This window comes from Neofelis nebulosa, chromosome 9, assembly GCF_028018385.1.
Source record: "Neofelis nebulosa isolate mNeoNeb1 chromosome 9, mNeoNeb1.pri, whole genome shotgun sequence".
Lineage (NCBI taxonomy): Eukaryota > Metazoa > Chordata > Mammalia > Carnivora > Felidae > Neofelis > Neofelis nebulosa.
In genome coordinates, this window is record NC_080790.1 from 63,495,562 (window position 1) to 63,522,936 (window position 27,375).

General features: G+C 40.7%; 2 long non-coding RNA genes across 5 annotated transcripts in view; one reads left to right on the forward strand and one right to left on the reverse strand.

Annotated features, from left to right (window-relative positions):
- Positions 1-27,375, reverse strand: part of LOC131485063 (uncharacterized) — a 240,984-nt gene that overhangs the window by 33,165 nt on the left and 180,444 nt on the right. For 2 of the 3 annotated variants that reach the window (XR_009248610.1, XR_009248609.1), the window contains exon 5: positions 9,236-9,411. This is a non-coding gene — a long non-coding RNA (uncharacterized LOC131485063). Of the gene's footprint in view, positions 1-9,235; positions 9,412-11,430; positions 11,753-27,375 lie in introns of those variants that run through there. The other variant, XR_009248611.1, reaches the window with a different exon arrangement.
- On the forward strand, positions 18,811-26,330 carry LOC131485065 (uncharacterized). 2 transcript variants are annotated; one of them, XR_009248614.1, is made up of 4 exons: positions 18,811-19,093; positions 22,499-22,641; positions 23,111-23,238; positions 23,637-26,330. It is a non-coding gene; the product is annotated as an uncharacterized LOC131485065 (long non-coding RNA). The 2 variants fall into 2 exon arrangements; XR_009248613.1 differs by having other exon boundaries at positions 23,111-23,231.

Consider the following 27,375-nt stretch of genomic DNA (forward strand, 5'->3'; position numbering starts at 1 on the left):
AGGATAAAATAAATAAGATTCATTTATTAACTAACTAACTAAATATGCCACCTAGGATTAATTAGTATGGCAAAGGTGTTACTACTTTTTTTCCCCACCACCAGACATATCAACACACGTATCCAGAAGTGTGCCTAACCACGCTGCTGACCACACAGAAGGAAAACTTTCGCCTTTTAGCTTTTAATATTCAGAGGTGACCTGTCTGTGTTTATTTAACACTTCTAACCAGAGAAAATGAAAACCTATTAGGAAAATACATACTGATGCCATTTTAACTAAGTTATCAAATATCTTTCTAACAAATGGGTCGATGTAGACACAATCTTTCAAAAATGCAGTGAGTCACGGTCGGAGCATTGACACAGCCCTGAAAGATCAGGCTCAGTTTACGCGGCGGCCTGTGGCTGTCTCTTCCCTTGTTGCTAGCCAACTCTCATGTTAATGACATAATTAAATGGCTATAAAGTTCCATAATTCTTGCTCCTTTAATTAACCAGAGGGAAACCTCTTCTCAATGCTGAAGATTCTGCTGTTTCATCCTGTATAAGTTTCCAAAGGCTGATGTTTAAATTCCATAACAATCGCAAGGAGCACTCAAGAAGGGCTCCTTTTTAAAAAATAAAGAAGTGAGCATTTGAGCAGAAATGCAAGCTTTCAATCAACTGTATAAATAATCAGCTAAAATTGGTTCTGTATATCATGCTGTGAGTTTTCACCAAGAGTTGTTCTAGATAAAAAAACATAAACTTAGCAGAAGCCAAAATCATTGAAGCAAATGATTCCCTTGAAGATTCTTCGGGACTCCAGAGGTGCAGCACTAAAACACTTCCACAGAGTTTCAAGCTCTTTATGAGGAAAAAGTGTGAACTTGGGACAAGACACAGAATACATGCTGTAAATTTTACAGAAGTTTTTTTTTAAAACCTCTCCCGTTACCGCTTTGACCTTCCATTAATTCAACAGTTCTAAATCAGGTAGAAGCTGAAATGATTTCAATTAGATGCACAATGGGGGATGGCCGCATAAAAGGAACCCGTTGGTATTGCCTAGGCTGAAAGAGGAAGGTGGAGAATTTATATTCTATAAGTTGTTCCCACTTCCCATGTGGCATAGGCAAGACTCGGAAGTTTATTAATGTCCCCCAAAGAGAGGACTCAGAGTGGCCTAGCTGAGCACTGTGGGCTTAGCATGGGGCCCCCTGTGATGGAGGGCATGGTGCCTTCCCAGAAGACACTCCAAGAGGACTTTCCCAGACAGAGGCTTGTTACGCTATATAGCACAGACTCAAAAAGCATCAGCAAAACCTGAGATGAGTCAGAGGCATCCCGGGGTTATCTGAGAGTACTGACCAAACAATAGAAGAGCAGGTCTCAATTCAAACCTTCTGTAGACACCTGTGGGCCAAAGAGCAGCCAGTCTAAGAGACCTTGCTACAGAGAGTGGCAGGGCCAGACACAGGACAAGGACTCGAGCACCCCCATCCTCTGCCCCCATATAGATGGATCAAGCTCCTTGGCAAATAGGTACCTTAGGGTTAGGAAAGTTGTGCACTGATGTGTGCTGCGAGGTATTGCCCTTGCTTGGCAAGCCGTGTGTCCTAGTCTGGAGTAAGGGAGATTTTTTGACATCAGTTATCTCAGCAGAGAGGCCTTCTTTGCCTTTTCATATTTCATTCTAAGTTGCAGTCTGTGTTAGCTTTAGCCTTATTTCTCAGACACCAGGACAGTGTCTTGAGGAAGAGAAGTAGGGGAGTACGCGAACGAGCTGAAAGACTGAGAATTTTCCTAAAGACACTAAGTCTTTCAAAGAAGACTCTATATGAACAATCATAACTTTGAATAGATTGAATGTGAAAATGAAAGAAGTGACTGAAATGTTGCTAATGGATAGATAATAAGTTGTTTTTACCACTCAGTGAAGTGGAATTACATGGAGCAGATCAGAGTTTTTAGAAATTAAAGGGCCGTATTTATTTTCTGCATATCTGAGCGTAGCATGAAGAAATTTCCAACTCCATTGTGTGTGTGTGCGTGTGTGTGTGTGCATGTAACATAAAAACTAGAGGATTGTACTCTAAACATAATCAATTTTTCTGCCTAATGAGATTATGGATGTTTATATTTTTGATTTTTCACTTTCACATTTCTCAATTTTTCTGTGATGAGCATGTATTAGCTATTTAAAATCAAAGACGGATAAATGCTATTTTCAAATAATTTGTTTACATCTTCTAGTTGTTTTTGTTTAAACCCCAACGTTTAAAAGAAAAACACATCAAATATTTGGTCATTACATATATATAAAACTCAAAAATTCTGTCTAACCTTAACTTTGCTCTGTTTTAATCCCCTTTATTTCAAAGATCACACTGTATGTCCCTTTTTGTCTTAAAGTTTCAAAATGGCCTTTGGCCAAATGCAATTAAGATTTTGCCCTGACCTGACATAAAAAAATGGAGTATGTATATGAAAGTACTTTGAAAACTTTAAAGGACTTTAAAAATGTATGGACGTACTAGTGGTGGAAGGCAGGGAAGGTGAGCAGTAAGGGGGAGGTACAAGAGGAGGAACTAGGTTGTATCTTTGCAAAACACAAATTTCAAAGGTTCTTCCTGAATTAATTTGCAAACAGAAATGAATGGAGTTACGGTGTGGCATTCCTGAATACTCACAATTTTCACAAGTTAATCCCACACCTGTGATAACATGGTACACACCTTCAAGTTGACATTTGTCTGTATCATTTGCTGCTACTGACAGCAATGGACCCCCTTCAATAGAGTCAAAAGTACTTGAGAGCTAAGGGTCTCCTCGTGGGAACCCTGAGGCTATCTCCTGTGTCTATATTGTTAAGAGTGGTCCCAGAGGGAGTCCTATTTAGGAAAACTTTGAATCTGGAAACTGTCCCTTGAATTTGGGTTTTTTGTTTGTTTGATGTAGGACCCACAGATTCTAGAAGGGCAATTCTAAGAATGCTCTCCAAATCTGGATGTCCTTAGTAGCCCTTTCCCCCAGATTAAAAGAGGTATAATTTGTAGACGAAGAGTCCATCTTACTTTCCAGGCTCCCCGGTGCAAACCTAGGGCAAAAGAGCATATGACACGGGGTCAAACAGCCTGGATTCACATCCCAGCTCTACCACTGGTTAGTTGACCTTGGAGAAATCACTCAACCTCTGTGCCTTAAACTCCTCGTCATAAATGGGGATTATAATAGGACCAACTGCATAGGGTTCTTAAGAGATTTAAACACATCTATATATATGAAGTGGGATGTGAACAGCATCAGGCACTTATTAAGTGCCCCGTAAGCATTACTTGTTGTTATTAAGAGGGGAATCCTCATGTATATCCAGATCACCACAGCCTCTGAAGTTCACAACTTATCCCCACTCAAGGAAGATAATCCCGAGATGGCCTGGTAACTGAGAAAGAAACCCTTCTCATGGTTCTTCGTAGTTCAGGCGTGTGTGGTGGTGACTGATGCATGCACACACATATGTGTAACAAACCTTCTGAATTCACTTTGGCAGCGGCAGAACTGGGTTTGTGTTGAGTTAGCCACCCTATCTGGTTCCGTTGTCTCTGGGATGACTCCATGCTCCTGGATGTAGTTTTTTTTTTTTTTTTTTTTTTAATTTTTTTTTCAACGTTTTTAATTTATTTTTGGGACAGAGAGAGACAGAGCATGAACGGGGGAGGGGCAGAGAGAGAGGGAGACACAGAATCGGAAACAGGCTCCAGGCTCCGAGCCATCAGCCCAGAGCCTGACGCGGGGCTCGAACTCACGGACCGCGAGATCATGACCTGGCTGAAGTCGGACGCTTAACCGACTGCGCCACCCAGGCGCCCCTCCTGGATGTAGTTTTGGGACATACCCATCCGGAGCAGGATTCAATACACTGGTCTTACGTGTCATAGAAAGCAAGTAAAGGACATTTCTTAACACAGGAAAAAATGTTGAGTTCATGGATTCACTATTTTCTCACTAGCCTTGGTGAGTACTAATGGCTCTCAAACAGGCATTGAAGTGAATGCTACGGAACCATATCAAAATTCTAGAAAATGTGAGGCACAAAGGTGTGCTTTTACCTGGAGAATCCTTCTCTTTCCTCACTTTTGCAACCAAAGGAGAAATTACAACTAGGGAGGCGGGGAGAAAAAGACTCCTTGGGTATATGTTAACAGGTTCTTTTTAAAAAAAATTGTTTAAGTTTAGTTATCTACTTTGAGAAAGAGCAAGCACAAGCAGGAGAGAGGCACGGAGAGAGAGAGGGGGAGAGAGAGAGAGAGAGAAAATCCCAAGCAGTGCATAGCCCGATGTGGGGCTCGAACTGACGAACCATGACCTGAGCTGAGATCAAGAGTCTGACGCCCAACCAGTTGTGCCACCCGGCACCCCTATGTTAGCAGTTTTTAAACATTAAACATTAAAACGAGAGCATTATTTCTAGAGGGACCTCACCATACCCTAGAAAAGTGGCTTTTATGATTCCTGGCTTTTATGGACTTTAGCCAGCTCTTCAGCAGTCTTAGGTAAATTAATATTCAGTGAAAATTTTAATAAACACATGAAAATTTTCTACATCGTATTAAAAACTGATCAGTTGGCTTAATACTACACCTCTCATGCCTGCCCAGAGTGTTAGTCCATCTCATCAAAACACACTTGGGAAAAATATTGAAGTTAGTCCTAAGCCACCCCTGCTCCATTTTAATGCATTCATCAGACATATAGTTCTGGGTATTATTCCCCCTGTCCATTCTCTTCTATCCCTGGATCTTCCATTCCTTTCTTTTTCTCCCACGATGTCAGATTATTAAACACATACACTTCAATAGGCCCGCAGAAAATAGAACCACTTCGGATTTGTTTTGGGCAGGAGGGGTCAGCCTGAATTTCCAGAGTGTGGCTCAGTCCTCTACCACACATTTCCTCCCACTCCAGGGATTTCACTTCATCTTTCATCCATCCAGCTAAGGAGAACAGGGGCTAATTTAGGAGCCTCTTTATGCCTGTACATATTCAGCCAGAGGGGTCACTGTTGATTGATGCAAGACACTCTGTCCTCCAAGAGCTCGCCAAGTCCCTGCTGGTCCAGAGAGTAGCAACCAACAGTAACTCACCCTTTAGTGCCTGTGCGTTTCTGTGCCTCCAGCTACAAACCGTCAATAAAAACCAGAGGCAACTTATGTTGCCTTAGATCACTAATAAATGCTCCACACCACCACCTCAGAGCCCTTTCACAAAAATGTATTTCTCTACAGATAGATGCCAAGCCCCAGCAGCCAATTACTACAGAAATGCCTCAAAGGCTTGAAGGAGGAGGCAGGGAGAGACAAGGGGCTCTTTTCAAAGATAAGAGTTATATGCTTCCTCCTAATAAAAGTTGCTCCCTTTTGTTGAATGCTTCCTCTAAGCCAGACACTGGGATAAGGTTTAACCTACATTATTTCATTCATTTCCTACAATTCTGGGACTCCAAAAGCTCTAGCCCATTTTACAGATGGGGACACAAAGACTCACAGGGCTTAGGCAGCTTCTACTTTCTGCTTCTCCACTCCCCTCCACACCCCCAACCTGCCGCAACAAAGGCTTGTGGGTGTGTGTTGCAAAAGCAGCTGGGAAATGCCCAGATGCCAGGCATTTCAGGTGGATGTCTGGGCTTCAGAGCATGGCCACTCCTACCCTTACAATGCAAAGATGTTCGATGGTTCAGTTAGTTCACAGACTGCCAGAAACAGACATGATGTCTAGACATCATCTAGACATTGTCAACACTTCCAGGGCCTTCCACTTTATTGGTGAGTGTTGAATATTCTGGAAATTTTCCAGAAAGCACTGGGTGCCCACCCTGTATATGGTACTGTGATGGGTTCTGCATAGGTTTAAGGGAGTGAAATGTTAAAAAAAAAAAAAAAAAAAAGAAAGAAAAAAAGAAAAGAAAAAAAGATGGCACGGTCACAGTCTTCTACAATTATTTTTAATCATGCAATATTCAATAAAACCAGCCCCTGGGTTAAATGCTAGGGATAAAGGGAATAAACGCTCCTGGGCCATAGATTTTATCATTTCTTTTTATCCTTCCTTTGTTCTACCCCTGTTTCCTAAGGAGTCTCATTATCTCCCTTTATATACACAGGTCTTAGGCAGATTACGTGGCAGGATGAAACACCTGCACTGACCAAAAATCCATTTGGCTACTAACTACAGAAAAGCCAATATATCCACATCCTGAAAAGTTCATCTTGCTGGACACTGGTTATGGTCTGATAGGTTAGAGCTGTCAGTTTCGCACTTCACCACGCTTCACTCCTGCAAGAACGGAACCACCGACTATCATGAACTTTTGACTTCTTCTCACCCCTCCCTGAAAACTCGCAACACAGGAACATTAAATACCCAAGATAATTGCTTATCTGTAATAACTGTGGCATGAAGGACCCTCGGGATGTTGCCTTACATCTCCTCTAACTGAGCCGTTCCGCAACATTTCTGTGAAGGAGCAGACGTAAGCTGTCTCCTCTTTGCCAGAGAGCAGAAGACCCTGTGGATATGGTAAGACCCAGGCTTGAATTTGGGGATGAGGATCAGCACCCTTTTCTGCTATGGAGAAAAATGACCTACCCTTTTGAAGGTAATGATACTATTAACGACAGTAATATCTTATACTTCTGCCCTGCTTCCCTATCTCTCAAACACATTACATCATGGTTCCATTGGCCCTACGTGCCAGACCTTACATTGGCATAAACGTTTTGATATTTTGCTCAGCTGTAACACATCTCTGTATTTCATTCGACTGCCACAATGAGAAGGAGAAACATTGCTGTCCCAGCTTACCAAAGAAGAAACTGAGGGTCAGGGAAGGTCATTTTTGCAGGTTATGAAGTTAGAATTTCAGCGCACATGATTCTTTGCAATGGCCAGCGTTTATAGCTCTTCAGGAATCTTCATTTGGTGCACGGGGTATCTGGGGGTCTTCCTTAGGGAATCACGGAAGGGTGAGATCACGTGTGCCTAATGAGCCACGTGTCCCACCTCATGGACAGGAGTCACAGAGTTAGGTAGGTGGCCGTGGCCAACGACACCCTGCCCAGAGCCTTTGTGTGGCAAGAAATCCAGTCCACTTCCAAAAGCGAGGCTCTAAGAGAGGGGTTTCTGTTGACACTTTCTCTGTATGTTTTGTTATGCTTGTTTTTGTTGGCCTAGAGAACCAGCAGCCAGGGACAGCAGGATGACTTTGAGCCAAGGGGCGGTCTGTTCACACCCTAGGGACAGGAGTGTTTCACTAAGTTGCTGCCGCTTGAAAGGACAGCCGCCACGCAGTCTTGCTCTCTCCCGGTTTTGTTATCCCTGAGATAATAAATAAAGGCTCATTCTGTCGTGTCCAAAAGACCCTTTTCAGGAGACCTGCTCTTGCTGGAAGTCTCCAGAGCCTCCTCACCTGATTACAGTCAGATGCTGGGCATTTCAAATTAAATTAGAACAAATAACAAAAATGAAAGGAGAGTGGGAAGGAGGAGGAACAAACCAGCAAAAATGGTATTCATTTAAAGTAGCCAATGAGAAAAACGGAGCCCGAAAAACTCAGCTGATAACGGCAGAGATTGACATTTGCTGTCCATCTTAGGCTAAAAAGAGCCACAAGTGAGAATCTGTCGGGATGACAATTCCAGGCCAATTTCATGTAGAATATTCTGATGCAGATATGGCCAGGATAAACAAGAAGATGTTTTAAATCGAGACCTGAATTTTTATGGCCCTCAGACCACGATAGGATCTCTATTTGCTTGTGAATGCAACATACAAGATACAGTTCTTGGAAGATGGTAAGAATATTTGTCCCATTGTGCCATTGTTTCCTCTAGCAAGTCCTGTCAAGGACGAACTGTCATCTGAGCTCAAAATTCTGCTCAAGATGTGCCTAGAGAGACCCACTGGAGTATGGATGGATGAGAAGGCAGAGGAATTCTTGTAATACCTGGTCCAATATGCTCCAATGTCAGGAAGATGGTTTAAAATCAAATGGAAGGATTCATGGACCAAGATTACAGTGTGTCCATTGCCAAAGTGATTTAAGACAGCATCCTTAGAGCTCCATTGATAACAACTTGAAATCAAGCAGTCTAACAAAGCCTCAGAATCGCTTCGGCCTCCTTGATACCACTTTACCTTGGTTCCAGCCCGGTCTCACATTTGCCTGGAACATTGCTATCACCTATTTCAGCTGCCCTAAATACTGCCGGATGGATCCCAGAGCAGTATCAAGATATCTGATAAGACAATCTAACTTCACCATCCAAATGCTGAAAGGACATTTACATTTAATGTGCTTTTTCAATCCTATTAGCCAAAGTAGTATATTGTACAGTAAAATATATTGTCTTATTACACTGCTTTCATCACGAAGAAACAATGAGCACACAGAAACGTAATTCATATTATATTGTCTGTCACTAAAGGAGGGCTCTTCGACAAACTTAAACCCAATTTGGAGCAAATAAACTATTAGTGAGCTAGAGAGTTCACTAATCTTGTGCCCAAACTAGTTGCATCCACATATTAAAAGCCATTACCAACTAGGCAAAGAGACCCAGGAGAACACAACAGATGATTACCTTCCGAGAGACATTCTTGCACACAGCATTAAAAACGCTGTTTGGTCATGTGTCTGTCCCCTAACATCACTCTTCATTTTGATTTCCAGCGGCCAGGCATAAGGAAAACTTCCAAGTCTCTGAAGGAACCGGTGCTAGTGGGGATTACCTCAAAAATGTGACAACCCCTTTATTAAAAAAACAATAAGCATTCAAGAGTGATCAGTGAAAAAATGTCTCTTAAGGCCATTTATTTTTAGCTGAGCGTTGTTGTGACTGTTTCCATGGCTAAACCATGAACATGTTTGCTGCACAAGCCCGGTCAGCTAGTGGCCTTAATTAACTTTCAAATGGAGAATGCTGCGGTTTACCACTTATTAAATATCCACCACACCAAGTTACAGTTTTACCCTTCCACACCTCACTTAGTCAAGACGCCTCGAAAAACCCACGATGCTGAATAACTGGTGATTTAAAAATAGGGACCACGTGTAATTATCCGACTGAACACACAGGCTGTGAGGAAAGTTTACTAAAATCTGGGCAGCTTTCATTTCCAGATTGAATGATATAATTTGTAAATTGAGGCAACAGGATAAGTCACTCAGAAAGAATAGAACAAGCTGTTCTTACTCATTCAAAGGGCTTTAACACATATTTGTTAAGGGCTTGCTTGGCGTTCCAGATACGGCGTATTCTTCCAGATTCCTCATGTCCAGGAATAGCAGGAGGTGGCAAACGGAGTTCAGGACATGGTGAAGAAGGAAGAGGCCACTCTCAGCATTCAGGATCTTAAAACAGTATGCTCTCTAGAGAAGGAAGAGTACGAAATCACTCATCAAGCTAATCTACTCTTAATACAACATACAAGTAGCCTCATCAAACTCATTTCACCAAGCGTTTTATCCAGGAGGGAGATGATGCGGTTTGAGATTCAATCGAGACAGAATTAGTTTTTGTGATTAGCTAGGCGAGTGGTTAAGGTACAGTAATAATGGTATCCTTATTCCTTCTCTCCTCTCTCTCACCCAATACTCTGAGACACACACTCACACACACACATCCACACACGCACACCCTCGCCCACGTCTGTTTGGATTTGGCTTGTGAATCTTCAACTAGTGTTGTCTGTGTTTCAAGTTGTGTACTCTCAGGGAAAAAAAAAAAAGAAGTGAATTCACCTCTCGTTGAAATTCCACTGTGTATAAAATGGTCTTGGAATTTGAAGGGAGAAAAAAAAAATCCTTCTACAAAGAGAACATGTGAAAAGGCCAAGGGAGAGCATAACTGAAAAAAATATATAAAAATGCAAATTTTCCTAAACTCCAGCTTTGGATGGACTGAAGCATAAGTGAGAACTTCAACAAAGCAATAGAAAAAGATGACAGCTCAGAGTTTCAGAAATTTAAGACAGCAGCAGGATTAGACACTTTGGGTTGTCTTCGCACACATTTCTTATGGGAGTTAATTCTATTTGACATGCAAGACCAAAGCAAGATTACAGAGGCATAGCCCCATGGCGAGGTGTATGCTGTAGCTAAAAGCTGGGATTTGAATAATTGTGCAGGCTTACTCCAAGAATCAGGCGAGAACAGAATGAATGGATTATTACAAGGAACTTTGTACATTTTTAACTGCTGGACTTAATAAAATACCCTCTATGTGAGAGTGATGTTATGGTCGTCTGCACTCACTCTAGCTGAAGTTTGTGGTAGGATCCATCAAAAATGAGGAAGAACAGAAACTGATTTTTAAAAATAAAGAAAGAAAAGAAATGAATTTCACAATGAATGACTGGGCTGGGTTGTGGCCGTATGATTTACAGAGGAACAACAAATTTGGAAAACTTGAGATCAACACACCTAAGCCCTCTACCCACCCCCCTAAAGGTAGAGGGAATTCATTTCCTGCGCAAAGATGTTTGAGGAGAAGTGGAGAATAGAATTCAAGGAAAGTGGGCCACAAAAGGTGGATTTTTACTTCACTATTTCAGCTCGTTAGGGAGGTCATTTGTTACTGAGAAAAATTACTAACCCACACATCGTTTTATATATATGTATAAATGTGACCTCTTTCATTGGAATCTGTGGAAGCACTTGTCTGTAAAAGGCAGAAAGAGTAACAGTTCTAAAGACTCCTCACTGCTTAATTAACTGTCCAGTGAGAATTATTAAAATTCCCTATATAATTCTTATTTAGCTCTCATTAAAGTGAAGGATACAAATGCCGGACAATGCCAGGTTCAGAGAAGCTTTAAGAAAGGAAAGTTAGTCTTGTAATAGCTGAGAATTATGAAAAGCTGCCCATTAACAGTAGCCAAGTAGACCTTTCATTTTAAAAGTCACTGATTCAGATCGGAAATGATTTGATTTGATTTTCTCCTTTAGAGTAGACTTCATCTCTCTCCTCCTGAGAGCCCACTTCTGATCCTCCAGGAGCCCTAACCAGCCCAGTGGGGAGAGAGAAGTCTACCCCAGGAGAGGAGGAAACTGCTCTGGGGCCACGGCACTGGGGAAGCGCGCCCTCTGCTGGGGAAGGCCAGTCTGCAGTGGGGCTTGGGAAAATCCCCCAAAGAGCCTGCCCTCAGGAAAGCAAAAGAGATGCACACCTCCAGGAGGGACCCCCTCGAAGACACGTGGCATCTCTTTCTCATCACTGCAAGAGGAGATTAGAGAAGGGACAGGAGAGGGGGTGAGTGCTCGATTTAACCAGAACTCAAATGCAGCTCTCTTCACAAAACATATCCGCCAACTTCAGCCTGCCATGCAAAATGGCAACAGGAATGATGAACACATTACAAATTTGTAGACCCTAAAATTAAACTCCACCTCATTTATTTCATATTTCAGCATGCCGGGGATGGCTGACATTACAGGCACACATCTTTCCTGATAAGCTCTGTGATTTCCTTCTTGGCAAAGGGATTTGTGCTCTGTATGGATGCACTCAGTCTTCTTGAAGCCCCAATTCCGTGTGGTAGAGCTAGGAAAGAGGAGGCACGCTGCAGTGATCTGCAGAAGAAAGTCATCGAGAATCGTAGCCCTGGGAGGAAAGCAAATGGAGACGTTACCAAAGGAAGATAAAGAGCTAGTCTTTCCCCCTCTGTCTCTGTGCATCATTTAGATCCCTGCTACTAAGAGTCATTCACAGACCGGCAGCTTCAGCATCACCTGGCAGCCTGTTAGAAAGGCAGGAGCCCAGGTCCCACCTAGACCTACTGACTCAGAGTCTGCATTTTAACAAGATTCTCAGTGATTCAGAAGTACACTCAACATTGAGACGCACCGCCGTAGACACTAGAAGAGCTAAAGCACAAGGAAAACTAGAGCACTGAACTTTACACGTGGAAGGAAGCTTAGATACCAGCTGCCTCCTTGGATAAGGAAACCAAGGCCCAGAGAAGAACATAGATCCTTACACATCAATAAAGAGAACTTTACATAGGCCTGAATTCGGTCTGCTATGAAAGCTGGAACACAAAAGCTTTCACGGGCTTTTGCGGTTAGCTTCGTCACATACTACAAAAGCAACAGAATGTGGCACCGACACAACAGTGATATAGGGGATCAATCTCATGTAGGAGGGACCTTGTCTTCTTCTAATCAGCTCTGTACTACTGAAATGACTTGTCTAAATTCTTCAAGAATTGACAGAGAAATGAGATTCTGATATTCCTTCTATTCACATAATGATTGATGAAACACATGGGAAAATAAATTGAATTATGTTATAATCTCCCAGGGAAACATAATTAAGTTGTAAAGCATTCCCATGAAATCCTAAAAGCCTTATATCATGTAGACAGTGACTTCTACTACATGATCAATAATTATATTAATTAAAGATAATTATTTTGATAAGATGGTGTGACTTTGGGGCTCCACTTATTCTTGATCTGATGTATTGATCAAATAGTGAAGACTCGGCAGGAGCCAGAGCCAGACAGAAAGATTCTTTGGGGGTTCCAGAAAGCTTTATGATATTTACGCTAAATTGTACTAATTTGTAATTCCTGACCAGTAATTTGATGCTTATTCACACAATCCAACGGGTAATACACATACAAAACCAGCAAAACATTCCATTCACTATTCTTAATTCTCTGTGAGCTAGAAGCAAGTGATAGTCAGCTAGTAATAGATACTATATGAAACATAAAATCCAATATTCCTCGAACTTTCACAACTCCAGAACATCTAATACATTCTTTGTGTGTATGTAGGACTTTAAAGCGCATTCATGGCAACTCTGGAGCAATGAGCTAAAAGAACTACACCCAAAGTTAACAATGCTCAGAAAGCTGCAATGATCACGGACCCTTAAACATTCGCTAACTTTCTCTGTAAACAGAGAATTATGATTATGAAGATCAGCCCTGGAACGCACGTCTGGTCATGCACAACTGAGACTTCTAGCTGATTCTTTCTCTGAGCTTTCCAGAGATACCCTTGCCGAGTATTAGGCACCTATTCACCTTCATAAAGGTGAATCAGGGATCACCAACAGAACGTAGACTGAGATGGAAACGTGAATTCTAAGCAATAGTAAAAGAATCATATCACAAACACACCAGGTTTGGAATTTTTTTTTAAAGGCCACCACCCTTATCACCATTATATGTTATTAACTTTCCAGAATTCTTTGCACTCAGGACAGAGTGTTGGGTTGTTTTATTATTAAGGGATAATGTAGTTGAAAAGAATCACAAGTATTAGGAATGAAGTCATTACCATTACACGTGATTTTATCAGAATTTCCTTAAATTATTTGTGAAAGATCTTGCTGATACGATGACCACTATATGAAAGGTTGTAGAGTTTCCTCTCAATGAGGTACTTAAGAGTCAAAATCGAGGAGCCAATGCCACATGTTTGAATTGTGGGTCTGCCACTTACCACCCATGGCTTGAACAAGTAAAACATCTCTCTATGCCTCAATTTCTACATCTGGAAGATAGGGATAATAGTAATACATACCTAAAGGAGTTGTGAAAATTTGGTGAGTTAATAAGCTGGAGACAACTGGAACATCCATGAGGTATACTAAGCACCCACTTCATAGTGGCTATTATCAGTATTGCCCTTATAACTTATGTAGGTTGACTTATTCATGGTCATATTACAATTTATTAAAGAACAGTTTTTCTTTAAACCCACCTTTCACACTACCTGAAAGCCAGGTTTTAGTCTCTAGCTCAAAATATACTTTCTTAATATTTATAAAAAAGAAGAAGGGTATTCATGGGACCTGAAAACACAAACTTATTTATGTTATAATTTGATGATAACACACACACATACACATGCACACACGCACACGCGCGCGCACGCACACACACACACACGGGCACAGAACAATAATACCTCATAGCCCAATGCCAGAAGTTACCCTACAGGGGATTTGCTATAAAGGAAGCTAAATGTGACCCAGTATTCTGGTGAGAGATCTTACCATTCAGAGCAGAATAACCTGAGAACAAAATAATGCAGAAAGCAGCCCCGAGGTTCCTTTGTCTTTCCTCGGGTAAAATCAATTCTGTTATTATCCACAGTTGGGTATAGAATGGTGTATGAACAGCGTGGCTTCAGCCAGCAATACCTCTCAGAGAGTGGGTTTCATGGGTAATATTCCACACCCTGATTTACTCGGCATTGTCAAGAGAGAAAGGAGGAGTTCCATCTTAGGTGGGAAAATTTATTCTAAGGAAGTATTAAGACACTAGAAAAGACAAGAGAGAAGAAAGACCCGAGCAAATTCATATAGAATCAAATATGCTCATCCTCAGACATAGAGCCCAATGGGCAATATTGCTAGGCCTAATATCTTCCTCTCTGCTCTTTTACAGGAAGACTGTTTAGCCATATGTCCTCATATTTCCTATTCGTGGGAGGGAAATGGACCATGCACATGATGCTGCACGTCAGAGTGAAATAGAAAAAGCTTTCCAAAGAAAGTAAGCAGACATATAAATGTGGCCTTGTGGAACCCATAAAATAGACCAGCAATGATTGAAAGCAAGAAAATGACTTGTTCTTAAAACTACAAGAATTAGGCAATCGAGCTAATAGGATCTGAGAAGATGTAAATAAGTTTTTTTATTAACAAAGGGAGTGAGGAGACAAATTTCAGCCTGAATGAAAGAAGGTAAATGATTCCTCCCCAAAGGCAGAGCCAAGATTTCTCAAATGCGCTGCCTTTAAGAGAGATAGAAGTAAAATATATGAAGCAAGATGACATAATGTGCTGTTGCTTAAATGTAGGCAACGATGGTATCCTATTCTACAGACCAAGTTGTGAGTAATTGAATGCAAGATAAAGCAAAAGTATGAAAAAGGCCACTCAGTAACAGAAGCATAAAAATGCAGTGTGTATAACTCCTGAGAAATGTACAGTTGTGTAGGGCTGATTAGTAAGGAGAGCAGTCAACACAACAGAGTGGATTTGCACAGATTAGGATGGAGCAAGCTTTGTCCAGAAGACTGTACAAAGTTCTTGTTGGTCTTGAATCTGAAATAAGGTAAAAAACTTACCTCCCATCACAAAAGACCCGCTGTGAGCTTTTGGTATATCTCAGTCAAGCTACTTCTCTTTTCCCACAAGCCATTTAAAATATATAATTTACAATAATATTTGTATTCTCCTAGGCATATTGTTCCCTGTAGCATCTCTCCTTTTGGGTGGGGGAAGGGAGAGGAAGCATATGGAACGGTATTTTTTTTAATGTTTATTTAGTCTGAAAGAGTGAGAGAGCAAGTAAGGGAGGGGCAGAGAGAGAGAGAGGGAGAGAGAATCCCAAGCAGGCTCTGCACCGATGTGGGGCTCAATCCCACGAACATGAGATCATGACCTGAACTGAAATCAAGAGTTGGAAGCTTTCCCGACTGAGCCACCCAGGAGCCCTGGTACTGCATTTTTGATGTGGCAACATGACAGAGACCTTAAAAAGAAAAAAAAGTGATTTCATCCATAATAGCTGAACTCTGGGAAAACACAGAGCTTGATAAAGCCTAAAGTTCAGCTTTTAAGATGAGCAAGAAAAAGTCAGAAATGTGAAATCGCCAGGTGTGTGCCAAGAACTTGGGCATTTGCATTTCCAAACTCTAAGGACTCTACCCCAGAGCTTGTTCCACTGTGAGGGGCACCACTACTTCTCCAGGTTCCAGGCAATAGAAGAGAAATTTTTGAAGGAATAAAAGAAAAAAAAATACCCAGCCTACAAATTGCTTAGGAATCCCAAGCCAAATGTTTAAGAGACACAGAAGCGCAGGCAACAATGGACAATTGCCCAGACTTGGGCGCAAGAACACTCTGTGGTCTGTGGACTACTCTCGAACAACCGCATGACAAGGCCGGAGACCATCATTAAAGAGGAAAGGAAGTGTGCAGCCCTTCGAGACTACGAGGGACTCAGCTGAGGGCCACTGGTCCCCTCCTTTGTTTTAACCTGAGTGTTCTGAGGCCACTTGTGCTGGCAATACTTTAATTCGTTCTGTGGGGACTTTGAAGATATTGATGGCTGGGGAGGTGTTTGTGTCTCTGGTGAGGGGAAAAAAATAGTTCTTTGACCTTTACCAAGGTAGACGTCTATGGCAGGATTCAGAAACAGAAGGTACAGGGGCAGAAAGAAGCCAAAGGCCCCCTGCAGCTGTGTTCATAGATCACTCTCACTAGGTGCTCGTGGGAGCAAATGATGACTAATTAGGCAGGCATGACAGAAAAATAAACAGAAAGAGGAGCTGGTATTTTTTAGGAATGTAAATGCAACTCAAAATCAGGAAACCTTAAACAACAACAGTTCTCAAACCTTTCACTTGTTGCAAGACGGGGGAAGAAAAGATCTATCTTCAAGCAAAATCCTCAGTCTAGGATCAGCTCAGAAGCGAAGGGAGTAGCTGTGGCTGTGGGAGAAGTCACCGTGTACTTCTGCGAGCCTCTGGCCTGTCTGCTCCTTTCTTTCACTTTGAGCTTTACTCTCTGGTTTTTAGGGAAAGTTATAAAATGAGGAGAAGACAAAATATACATAAATACTGACACGCACACGTGTGCATGTTTATTATGTTCTTTCCTATACATGGAATAAAGACAAAAGAAGGAAAGTAATTTGCAGTTCAGTTCTCTGCCCTCGGTTCTGGCTCACCAATGAATCTTCTTATATACAAAGCTGACTGGAGGGAGGGGGGGATTGAATAACAAATTTATGTGATACAATCACATCATTTACAATCACATAATGGACCATATCCCAATTTTCAAAAGGCATAAAGTATCCTCATTAATACGATAAGTGCAGCAGCCAAATCAGCACTGTGATTTTATCAGGGTTTTTGACTGTACATGAATTAGAATGTAAAATGCATACAGAATTTTTAATGGAAAGGCTTTAACAGTCACTGAATGTATTTCTTACTGTCATTTGCATCACATTAAAGTGAAATTCTACATAAAAGGATAAAGAGAATATGTCCTAAATTACAGTTTTTCCATCGTTGTCATGTCCACACATAGAAAAATCTGATTCATAAGCTTAAACATGATCCTAAATCCGAAAAGGCTGCACCAACCCCCTATTTGTTTGTGGGGTTTATGTGGTTGTCTGGACCAGGTAGAGCTCTGTAAGGTCAGGTGGTCAGGACAAAGCTAAGAAAGATCATGAGGTCATGGGGGCGGGGGTGGGGGGAGCTCAGGGGCAGGGAGAGGATGATTGTACTCACTGTCTCTTACTCTAGTACATCCTTAAATACTGTGACTGTGTTTTTCATTCCATCTCAGACTACTAAAAAGTCACTCATGTTCCTTAGAAATATTCTGTTGCATCACAGAAAGCTTCTGTCTTCAGTTTGGTTCACTTGAATAGAGTTCATGATCCTAGGTGGACGGCTGTGTGAGTGCAGCTTGGTATATTCCACCCTTGATTAGTTACATATATATTGCTATGTACACAGGATATCAAGTGAACGCTTGCTTCATATGAAACCAGTGCATGTCTGCTTGTGTGTTGAAATCTGATCCATATGTCAGAAGTTAGTCTCAAGCAAATGGCAGTTGGGTAAGTTTGCTCAGTGGCGTCTACACACTGAGGCAAAAAAAGCAAACTGTATTTTCTCATTAACCTCACATCACACACAGAGAAGTCAATGATTGGTACACAGCAACTGATGCAGAATCCTAGGAATCTGAGACTGTTTTCCTTCCTAGAAGAAGTCAAGCTAAGACCATAGACCAGGAATGGTGAATACCTGCCGCAAACCCACTGGCAAGCACACCTGGTCCATGTATAGGAATTCACGCTCGGAATGACGTAGCTCTGTTACCATTTTAGAGTCTAAGTAGAGTGTGCTCTCATGCACCCAATAGAAAGCTATGCATGAAACCTGGGGTGAAACAGTTGGAACTTGCCACAGATCAGCAAGTGCATCTTGCTCCTAGAGGGAAACATTCTATGTTTGCACATGGCAACAGCCCACGTGGAATGAATGGCTTTCAGAATGGCCAGTGTATCCATTTTAATCGATGTGTCTTTAATAGTTTATTTAATCACTTCATCTTTGATAAAGGTCAAAGGCTGCATAGAACAGTATTTTGCATTGATGGCCTCCTACTGCAATTAATTCAGGTTATTTTTCCTTGAATATACATAGATTATATATCTTATACCATTGTTAGCAAAATGCATCAATGTCCTTCCGTATCGAGAAACAGTTTTTAAAACATTTATAATGGTGACAGATATTACCCTAGCCCCCTTTCTTTTCCTTTCTCTCTCTTCTTTCTTCTTCCTTCCTTCTTTCTTTTAATCTTTCCTCCCTCCCTCCTTCTCTCCCTCGCTTCATTCCTTCCTTTCTCCTTTCCTTTCTCCCTTCCTTCCTCTTTCATTCCTTCCTTCCTTCTATCATACTCCTTGCATTAACATGGGAATTTGATTTTGCCCCCCCTCCAAAGAGATATATTCAGGTATCTGGTCCATTTTGATCCATGATAAAATTATTCTTTGTGATACCTAAAATACTTCCAATGACAAGACACCTGTGGAGAAGCCATTTATGTATTGATGGATCTTAAAACTCAAAGATATTTCCTGATAATAATGTTACTCAGTGCAATGACTGCTGTCCCAAAATGTATGCATATTACCATCATCGACTTCATAATGCCCTTTCAGTGGGCAGTTCACCTGTAGGAATCCTGGCCCTAGCTGTTCACTGGCTGGGAGAGCATTAACAAGGCTCTTACCCTCGCTGAGGAACAGTTTGCTCATTTCTAAAGTGGAATCAATGACATTAATTTACTGACTTATTATGATGATGTAATAGGATGATATACATCAAGTATCTAAAGTAGCTCTTGGCGTGATGGAAAGAATTCATACTGTTTTATCCACCATGCAAGATGTTTTGCATTGGTTTTGCCAAACCTAAGGGCATCACACCTTTTTAAGAATCAAATTAATGCTATGTATGCTGACCTCCATGCATGATGACTGTTTATATTCAGGTAAGTGAATCACATTTTCTTCTCCCATAAAAATAAGATAAATATCTTCAACTTCCCTTTTAGTCCCTCCTGACTCCCTTGGAAATGGCAGCAAAATTCAGAAATTGAGAGAAGTATATTCGAGCAAAGAGAGACTATGTTCTTTTTTTATTGTTTGGGTTTAATAAAAGATGAATATATTAAGGTATATAACATGATGATTTGATATGATATACATAGTGAAATGATGAATAGAAGCAAACTAATTAACATATCTTTTCCTCATATGGTTTTCCTCTGTGTGGGATGGAGCACCCAAAATGTACTCTCCTAGTATATTTCTAGTATTCAATTATTTTGAATCATGCTGTACATTAAATACTATTTTCTTTATTCTTTATCAGGAATCCAAAAACAGAATTTATTTTAAAATCTGCTATCACACCTTTTGTTTTTTTCATTTCATCAGAAACATGGTAATCGTTGGACCTGGTATTTCGCTGACTTACGAAAAAGGAAGGCATAAAGTTTTCTGGTTCTAACCCATCTCCTTGACTCACCTTTAGCATAATACAAACACAGATTTACCTAGTTTATACAGATAAAGAGTGTATTCTTTCGGGGACCATATGCCTGTGTAAATAATAGCAAAACAGATGAACATTTCCTCAAACTCCACATTTGTCGTATGATATAAGGGGTGTCTAAGGCACTGCCTTCCACCTCCAGATAAAACCAGTAATCTATCTCAAGGGAGCCAAACTTGTGCCACTACCTTCTCCTTCCTTTTAAATGTATGTTGTGTGCTTTACCTTATTACCCCATGCTTTATTGTTTCACATTATCTGCTCATAAGAATGATTTGAGTATTTTACGGTATATAGATGTGTTAAATTGATTGGCAAATAATATTTAAAACTACCCGAACTTTTTACTTTACATTCTCTTTTCTTCCCTCCTGCCAGCTCACATGTAGGTGTAAACATTCAGTAAATATACAGGTCAGATGCATTACAACCTCAAAGATTCTGTGCTTCAAAAAATGTCTGATTCCATTGAAATCATCGAGGCATGCGAGTCCAACTTACACTACTCGTCACCTTTGTTTCACCTCTTGCTTCATTAGAAAGGAATTGCTAATGCATAATATTTGTAATACTTCTATCTAAATTGGCCAAATAAGATGTCACTAATATTACTTTCACCTTTCTTTGAGGCTTTGTCTACAAAAGATGGGGCAGGGAGACTGATCTAAATCAGCTATGCAACTAAGTTAACGAAACTTGGATTTGTATTTACTCCTTATAATTTAGCTGTTCAAGTTCAAACTTTCCCAATAAAATTTATTCATATAAGGAGACAAAGTCATAGGTTTGATCTCGGCAGACATGAGGACTTATAGATTTCTATTAAGCAATTTTAAAAAGGAACAGAAGAGTTAAAAACGAAACTATTCGGTCACTTCCTTCATGTATAGCTTTATTTCGGTTTCAATGTTAATATATTTGTATCATGATAGATAATTTGGGTCCTCACTGGGCTTCACCTACTCTCAAAACTTTGAATTCTCTATGCTTGTTAAAAATCATCTGAACGTTCTCTAAAAACAACTTTATAAATATACATATCCACCTTTCTTTTCCAGATGATGGATTTTTTTTTTCATTCTCTCAATATACCTCTCTGGTAATCTTGATCGATTTCCCTTGGTTTACTCTAATCGTTAGTTGCCTTTGAGAAAATATTCTCCAGTAGAAGACTTGTTACATCTCATACACTGCGCTGTCTTTCTTCCTTTACACATCTGGTGTGCTCTCCTTTTCCATCCTTTGATATTTGGCAGACTAAGCATTGTGATAGTAATCAGGCCCATCTATGATATGTCCATCAAAGGCTAGGAAGCTAATATACCCAGGGATGTCCTCTGAAGACTTATGAGGAAAGGTAGATTGTGGCTTACCCCCTGCCAAAAGACTGGACACAGGACTTCCTTCACCCAGTGCATTCCAGAGGTAGTTTGAGATGCCCTGAGGAGCAGGAAGCAAGAAGTCAGGCTATATTCATTGCATTGAAATACCCCATTTCTTTCAAACAGCTCACACAATGTTTGTGGATGCTTCGATCCTAAAGAATTTACAGAAATCTTTGCAGATTTCACATTCCCGCCAAGCCCCACACCCCATTCTACAGAAGTAGAAATTTCCCCAAAGTACCAAAGTGCTAAAGAGCTGAATGCAAGCAAAACCTCAAGTTTTCCTATTGTTCCACAACTTCCGTCTTTCTAGATAGACTCTGCTGAAACCCTGCAGCGATAAACTTCTACAGCCTGCTTATTCTGTCGATCAGTCTCCATTTCCAAATATGAAAAAGGCCAGGGAAGTTTGTCCTCTTTTGAATTCTCAGCTTCCCAGGTCGTGAAACTGTCCTTCCCCTTATCGTAAGTAGATTTGTGTTTTCCTCAATTCCATATCCTGCAATCTATTTCATAGTTAAGGTACACCGTGAGGTATAATACCTTGAATGTATTTATATGAAAGTGTGGTGTTTTCTTTCTTCCCCTCCCACAAGAGGCTATATAGAAGAGAACTACTGTTGTTACTTATTTTTATTCCTCCTGCTTACATCCAAGGAATTTCCGAACAGTCAAGTTGGAGCACATACATCTGAGCAAAATTGCTACATATTACCTTCTTCATTTCAGTCAATTCCTCTTTTATTCCAGGCACCAGAGCATTGACACTGACACATTGATGTTCTCCTTGTGAGAATTAGCCTATCACATTCATTTACATCCACTTAATTGCTGCTACTATTGTTTAGTCCGTTAACCTCCAGCTAGGGTGCAATTCACGTGAACGCTGGGGAAGCACAACCATTCGATTAGTTCTGCAAAGTAGATTAAAATCTTCTGGCTAATTGGAGACTGTCCATACTGCTGCCTTTCTTTCAGCTCTAGGTTAAAGAAATGTCTTGAAGCCATGTCTTCAAGGGAGGGCTCTTAGTTGTCATATGGAAGACTTGACTGGACCCAATAGCGTTTTCTGAGTATGTCTGTGTATAGGACATTGTGCCAACAATTATCACCAGTCGGGTCTCTGCCTTCAGTCTGCAACTAGCCTTTTGATTGGCAACTTGCCGCCTTCCTTTTCATAAGAAGCACATGCACACTGGAGAAACTCCAACTTGGTATGTGGCTAAATCATTAATATCCCAAATTCAAAGGAATTTCATTCTGAAATATAAGCACTAAGAAAATTCCTTATGAAATGGTTTATCTAGTTTGGGGGGAAATGTGAATTAACAACACAATAGTTTCACTTAATCCAAAGCATGACACCATGTTTGACATAGCTTATTTTCTTAGAGCCTATCACTGATCTTCTGGCAAGCATGCTTTGGTAACACTAACCTGTTGCACTGTTGTAGGCAATGAAGTCCCAAAGTTTTCCTTGTCAACACATCATCACCACGTATACATTAAACCGAAATGTTTTAAGATATTTAATTATGCTTTATCTAAAGAAGATGGGAAGTTTCCACATCCACTCCAGGAATTCTAAGAAATTGCAGTAGGTCAAATTTCTTCATTTAATCTAAAATGCCTGTCTCATCGTGGTTTCAGTCTACCTCTTCAGCACATTTTCTGAATGTACCCTAAAGTCCAGCCATTAAAAGCTGGTAGCCCTTCCTTAGATACATTATACTTTTTTTTTATGGCCTGGTGTCTTTATGTTGCTGTTCAGAATCTGGGGTTTGTTTTATGAACCAGGGAAACACATAGGAAGAAGTGCTTATGTTGACCTGAGTCATCAACATCAGGAATTGATCTAAACACCTTCCAGGTGCTTTACATCACTCACATCACCTAATCATCCCAATAGACATGTGGGAAGAGTCTTCATACCTATTTATGGATAGGCTCAGGCTCTGAAAGTTTGAGTGAACTGCGTGAGGTGACATGGTCAGTAAGTTAACAAAGCACTGAATTGGAATCCAGGGCTATATGACTCCAAACCTCCTTCCTTCCTACTTCATCAGAGAGGTGTTCCCTAAGAAGAGAGAAATCCTAAGCTGCAACTTGAAAAAGATGACAGTATTCACAAGATAGAAGATAAGGAAGTCAACATTTCTGGGGAGGAACTCCCCCACCTCCCCAGATGTGCGTGGTGGGTATGTCAAAGGTAACCAAGAGCACTGGGAGGTGGATGCAGGAGGACGAGGGGAAAGGGTGATGGCAATAGACAGTGTTGAGACCACATGATATCTCCCACGGGAAAATTACCAACTGGCAACTATGCTGAAGGTGGAGAATCTCAAATAGCTTGTGGAGAGGATAGGGAAGACATTAAGGCTGACTAGGAACCCAGGGGTTCTGGGACTTAAAGACCGTGCTACTGACCCTCCTCTGAAGGTGCCAAAGAAGAAAGCATTTCATTGTCTGTGAAGGCTGCAGATGTGGTGATTACACAACAGATCGTAAAGTAGACACCTTAGGACAGAAGGGTTTGGCTGACTCATCAGTTTTTTGTCTCTCTGACCTCTGTTTTATCTTTCCATTGTACAGGAAGAAGATAAGCAACCAAGAGAAAGAAAAACCTATCACAAAGTAAGAATGACCCCTAACATTTAAAGGGCCTGGAGGAAGAACACAAAGGGAGGCCCACATACTGCAATGGCAAAATATTTTAACATTACAATTCAAACTAGGAAACTATTGACTAAAATGGATTCTATCTTCTTATGTTGATGGATACAAGAACAACGTAATGACAATCCAGAAGTCCAGGTGTCAATTTAGAATCTTTGGGCCCCTTGGAGTTCTTTGTTGGAATTGGCAGAAGAGGGAAGCCTTACTCCAGCCTATTCTTCCCATCCCTGCATTATGAGGCTCCTAATGTGTGTGGACACATCTTCCTACATTTCCATGTTCAGTCCACAACTCAGCTCTTGGGGGTGTAGAGGCCATTGGTAAGGTCCACCTCTGAGAAAATGGACCCAGGAGAGAGGACTGCACAGACCCTAGAAGTGGGTTTAGGGTCACCTGGGTCAGGAATTTGGGGGTCTAGTATATCTTGAGCATGACCTAGAAGGGGGCAGGAGTTCAAGATCCAGTTGGGAATGTTTCTTGGTACTTTGCACAACTGACTCATTAATGAGAACTAAAATGGGACCAAGAAGTAACACAATGAGCTCAGCAAAGCACAGGGTTAAGGTAGGGGCGGCTTCTGCCTGGATCTAGAAACAGTATTACAAGGAGAAGTATCAAAAATGCTGTCTTACAACCCAGAGATCCTGTTTGGGCATCAAAGTTCCTCTTTGTTGTTTCACCAGCTTCAGGTGGCCCCAGTCATATCAGAGCACACGGGAGCCTTGCATTTGGCATAGACACAATTTCAAGAAGCGTCCTTAAAAAGTGGTTGTTGTGGTTTTAATGTTAATCATTTTAATTTTTCAATCAGTTAAAGATCTTTCAAACTCTCATGCAGTCCACATTGTCTATACCTACCAGGTCATACATGAAGATTCAAACCGCCATAAAACAAAGAAAAAAATTTGAGATTCCATTTCATTTCTCCACTGACAACACACAAACACACACACACAGTTGAAGTAGCTATTTAATACCATCCTGTTTACAAATTGTATTCACCAGCAAATTGAGTCTAAGAAGTCCTTCTCTGCCTTCGCCTACCCGTTTGGCTACTGAGCTTGCACAATCAGAAAACCCTCAATCAGTTCAAAATGGAGAGCTTCCCTCTGCAAACTCACTCTACAAATTGCATTAGGCTCCACATCACATCTCCCCTCCTTCAGCCCTAGTGGATAGAACAAGTTTCTCTGAGAGGATCATTTCTGTTGACCGAACTTTAAGTTCTTTTCCCAGATCCCTAACATGAGTTGACTGAATTTCTTGAAGCTTTTGTGTGTAAAGGTTGCAGAATGTCAATTCTCTAGTGATGGGATTTGGAAAAAGGAATGAAACCCAGAGCCTTTACTCATAGTGTACGAGGCACCTCCTTTTATTACTAAGTATTTCCACAACAATATTAGGGCTATTTGCCATATTCCTTTTATCCAAGGATCTGACACCATTTCTCTTTTTTTCTGAGGGTGTGGTCCCAAAATCATACAAGTAATAATCAGCAGCATTTATTGAGAGCCTCTGAGGTTCCAAACATCGTGCTTTGTATTTTTTATGAGTTGTCTTCTAACCTTATACCAACCTTATGAAATGATTATGGTTGCTATTATTTTTATGACTACTGCCGCTGTTGTTGTTTTTATTGATGTTAAAGTGATAGAGATGAGAAAGCTGAAGCTTGGAGATGCTAAGTAACTCATTCAAAGTCACACAGCTAGTAAGCTGCAAAACTGTGAGCTTACACCAGACATCATGACCAACTCCAGAGGCCTTCTACAGCAGGGCACAAATGCCCGATAGCATTTGTAAAACAAATTTCTGGGAGACACAAAGAGGAGGTGGATATTCTTCTGCCTCTTAATTCCTTAACCTGGAGGGAGTTTAAAGGAGACAGAACCAAAGTGGAGTAACACAGACCATATTTACCCTCCCACCGGAAACAACTGAAAATAAGGAAGAATTTATGAATCTATATATACAGCTTTGAAGACATTGGACATTAAGCAACTAAAGTGAATGATATCTGAGAGACGGGAAGCAAATGAGGCGAACCCTAAGTTTGCTCCACCTCACTCCCTTGAGTGAGTTCTTGGGCTACAGTACAGAGGAAAAACCATTCTACTCTTATTTACTCAAGAAAAATAAAAACATATGTCCATACAAAGACTTGCTCATGATGTTTATGGCAACGGCTGTGTTCATCAGAGCCACAAACTGGAAACAACACAAATGTGGGAAGAAAATGTAACATATCTATACAATGGAATAGTACTTAGTATAAAAAGGAATAGCAATTGGTATATGCAACAAAGACATAGATTTCAAAATAATTATGCTGAGTAAAAAAAAAAACTAGACAAAGACGGGAACACAGTACGTTTATAATTTATATAAAATTCTACAAAATGCAAATGAATCTCAGGTGACAGAAAACAGGCCTGTGGTTGCTTGAGTGCAGGAAATGATTGCAATGGGAGATGAGGAAACTTTGAGGGTGATAGATATGTTAATTATCTTCAGCATAGTGATGGTTTCACAGGTGCATATATATGTCAAAACTTGTAACTTCTGTGCTTCAAAATATGTGCAATTTATTGTCTGTCAAATATGCCTTAATAAAGCCCTTAAAATAAACAGAACAGTTTAAATTAACAAGATGATAGGTTTCTTTCTTGTTTGTGTATTTGTTTTGGTTTGTTATCATAAAATATAATGTTCATAAAAGTGGATACATAGTTTATCTTACTCATTCTGGATCTCTAGTGCCTCCCATTAGGTGTGTTCCAATGACTATTTCTAAGTAAGAAATTACCCCAAAATATGGTGGCATAGAATGGCCATATGTCACCCTCATGGATTCTGTGCATCAGGAATTAGGGAAGACTGGTAATGGCTTCTCTCTGCTACATGATGTTTGGGGCCCCAAACATTAACAAAATTGCTGGGGGACGGAGAACACTGAGGGTCTTTTAATCACCATGTAGTTCCTTTGATATCTCTCCAGGATGGAGGCTCCACAGCAGCCAGATTCCTTCCCCATCAGTTCTGGGCTCTCAAGGTGTGGCTCCCAAGAGAGAGATCCAGGAAGGAGTTGGACCTACCTCTAGAAGTCACAGAGAGTCACTTCCATCACACTGTTTTTAGTTGAAGCATTTATAAAGATGTGCCCAGGTTTAAGGCATGAGAACAAAGACGCCCACTTCTCAGTGGGGGGATTCTCAACATAATTTTCTACACTTTAAGGAGTTGGGATAGCATATTCCACATGGGATGGAATATATGTTGGGTCGCCACCTTTGGAAAAAAATCAGCCTACTACACAGTGTCTGTGTCATATAAATGAACATATAAAAAGGGTTAGTCGTTTTAACTTTGCTTGCAGTCTTACATGCTACATAAAATTCAGGTATTCATACCACCAACAATTAGGATGCATTCTCTATATTATGTGAATTTAAAGAAGAATGTTGTAACCTATTGTTGGGTGAAAAAATCTTATATTTTAATAAGACAAACGTATGCACATAAAGAGAAAAATATGGGTAATGGCAATTTGTCGTACAAGGTTTAATAAGTCTTGGGTAATGTATATAGGACTATCAGCATTTTAAGAAGGCAGGGACTATTAGCAGCTGAAGAAACCAGTAAATCCTATATGAGA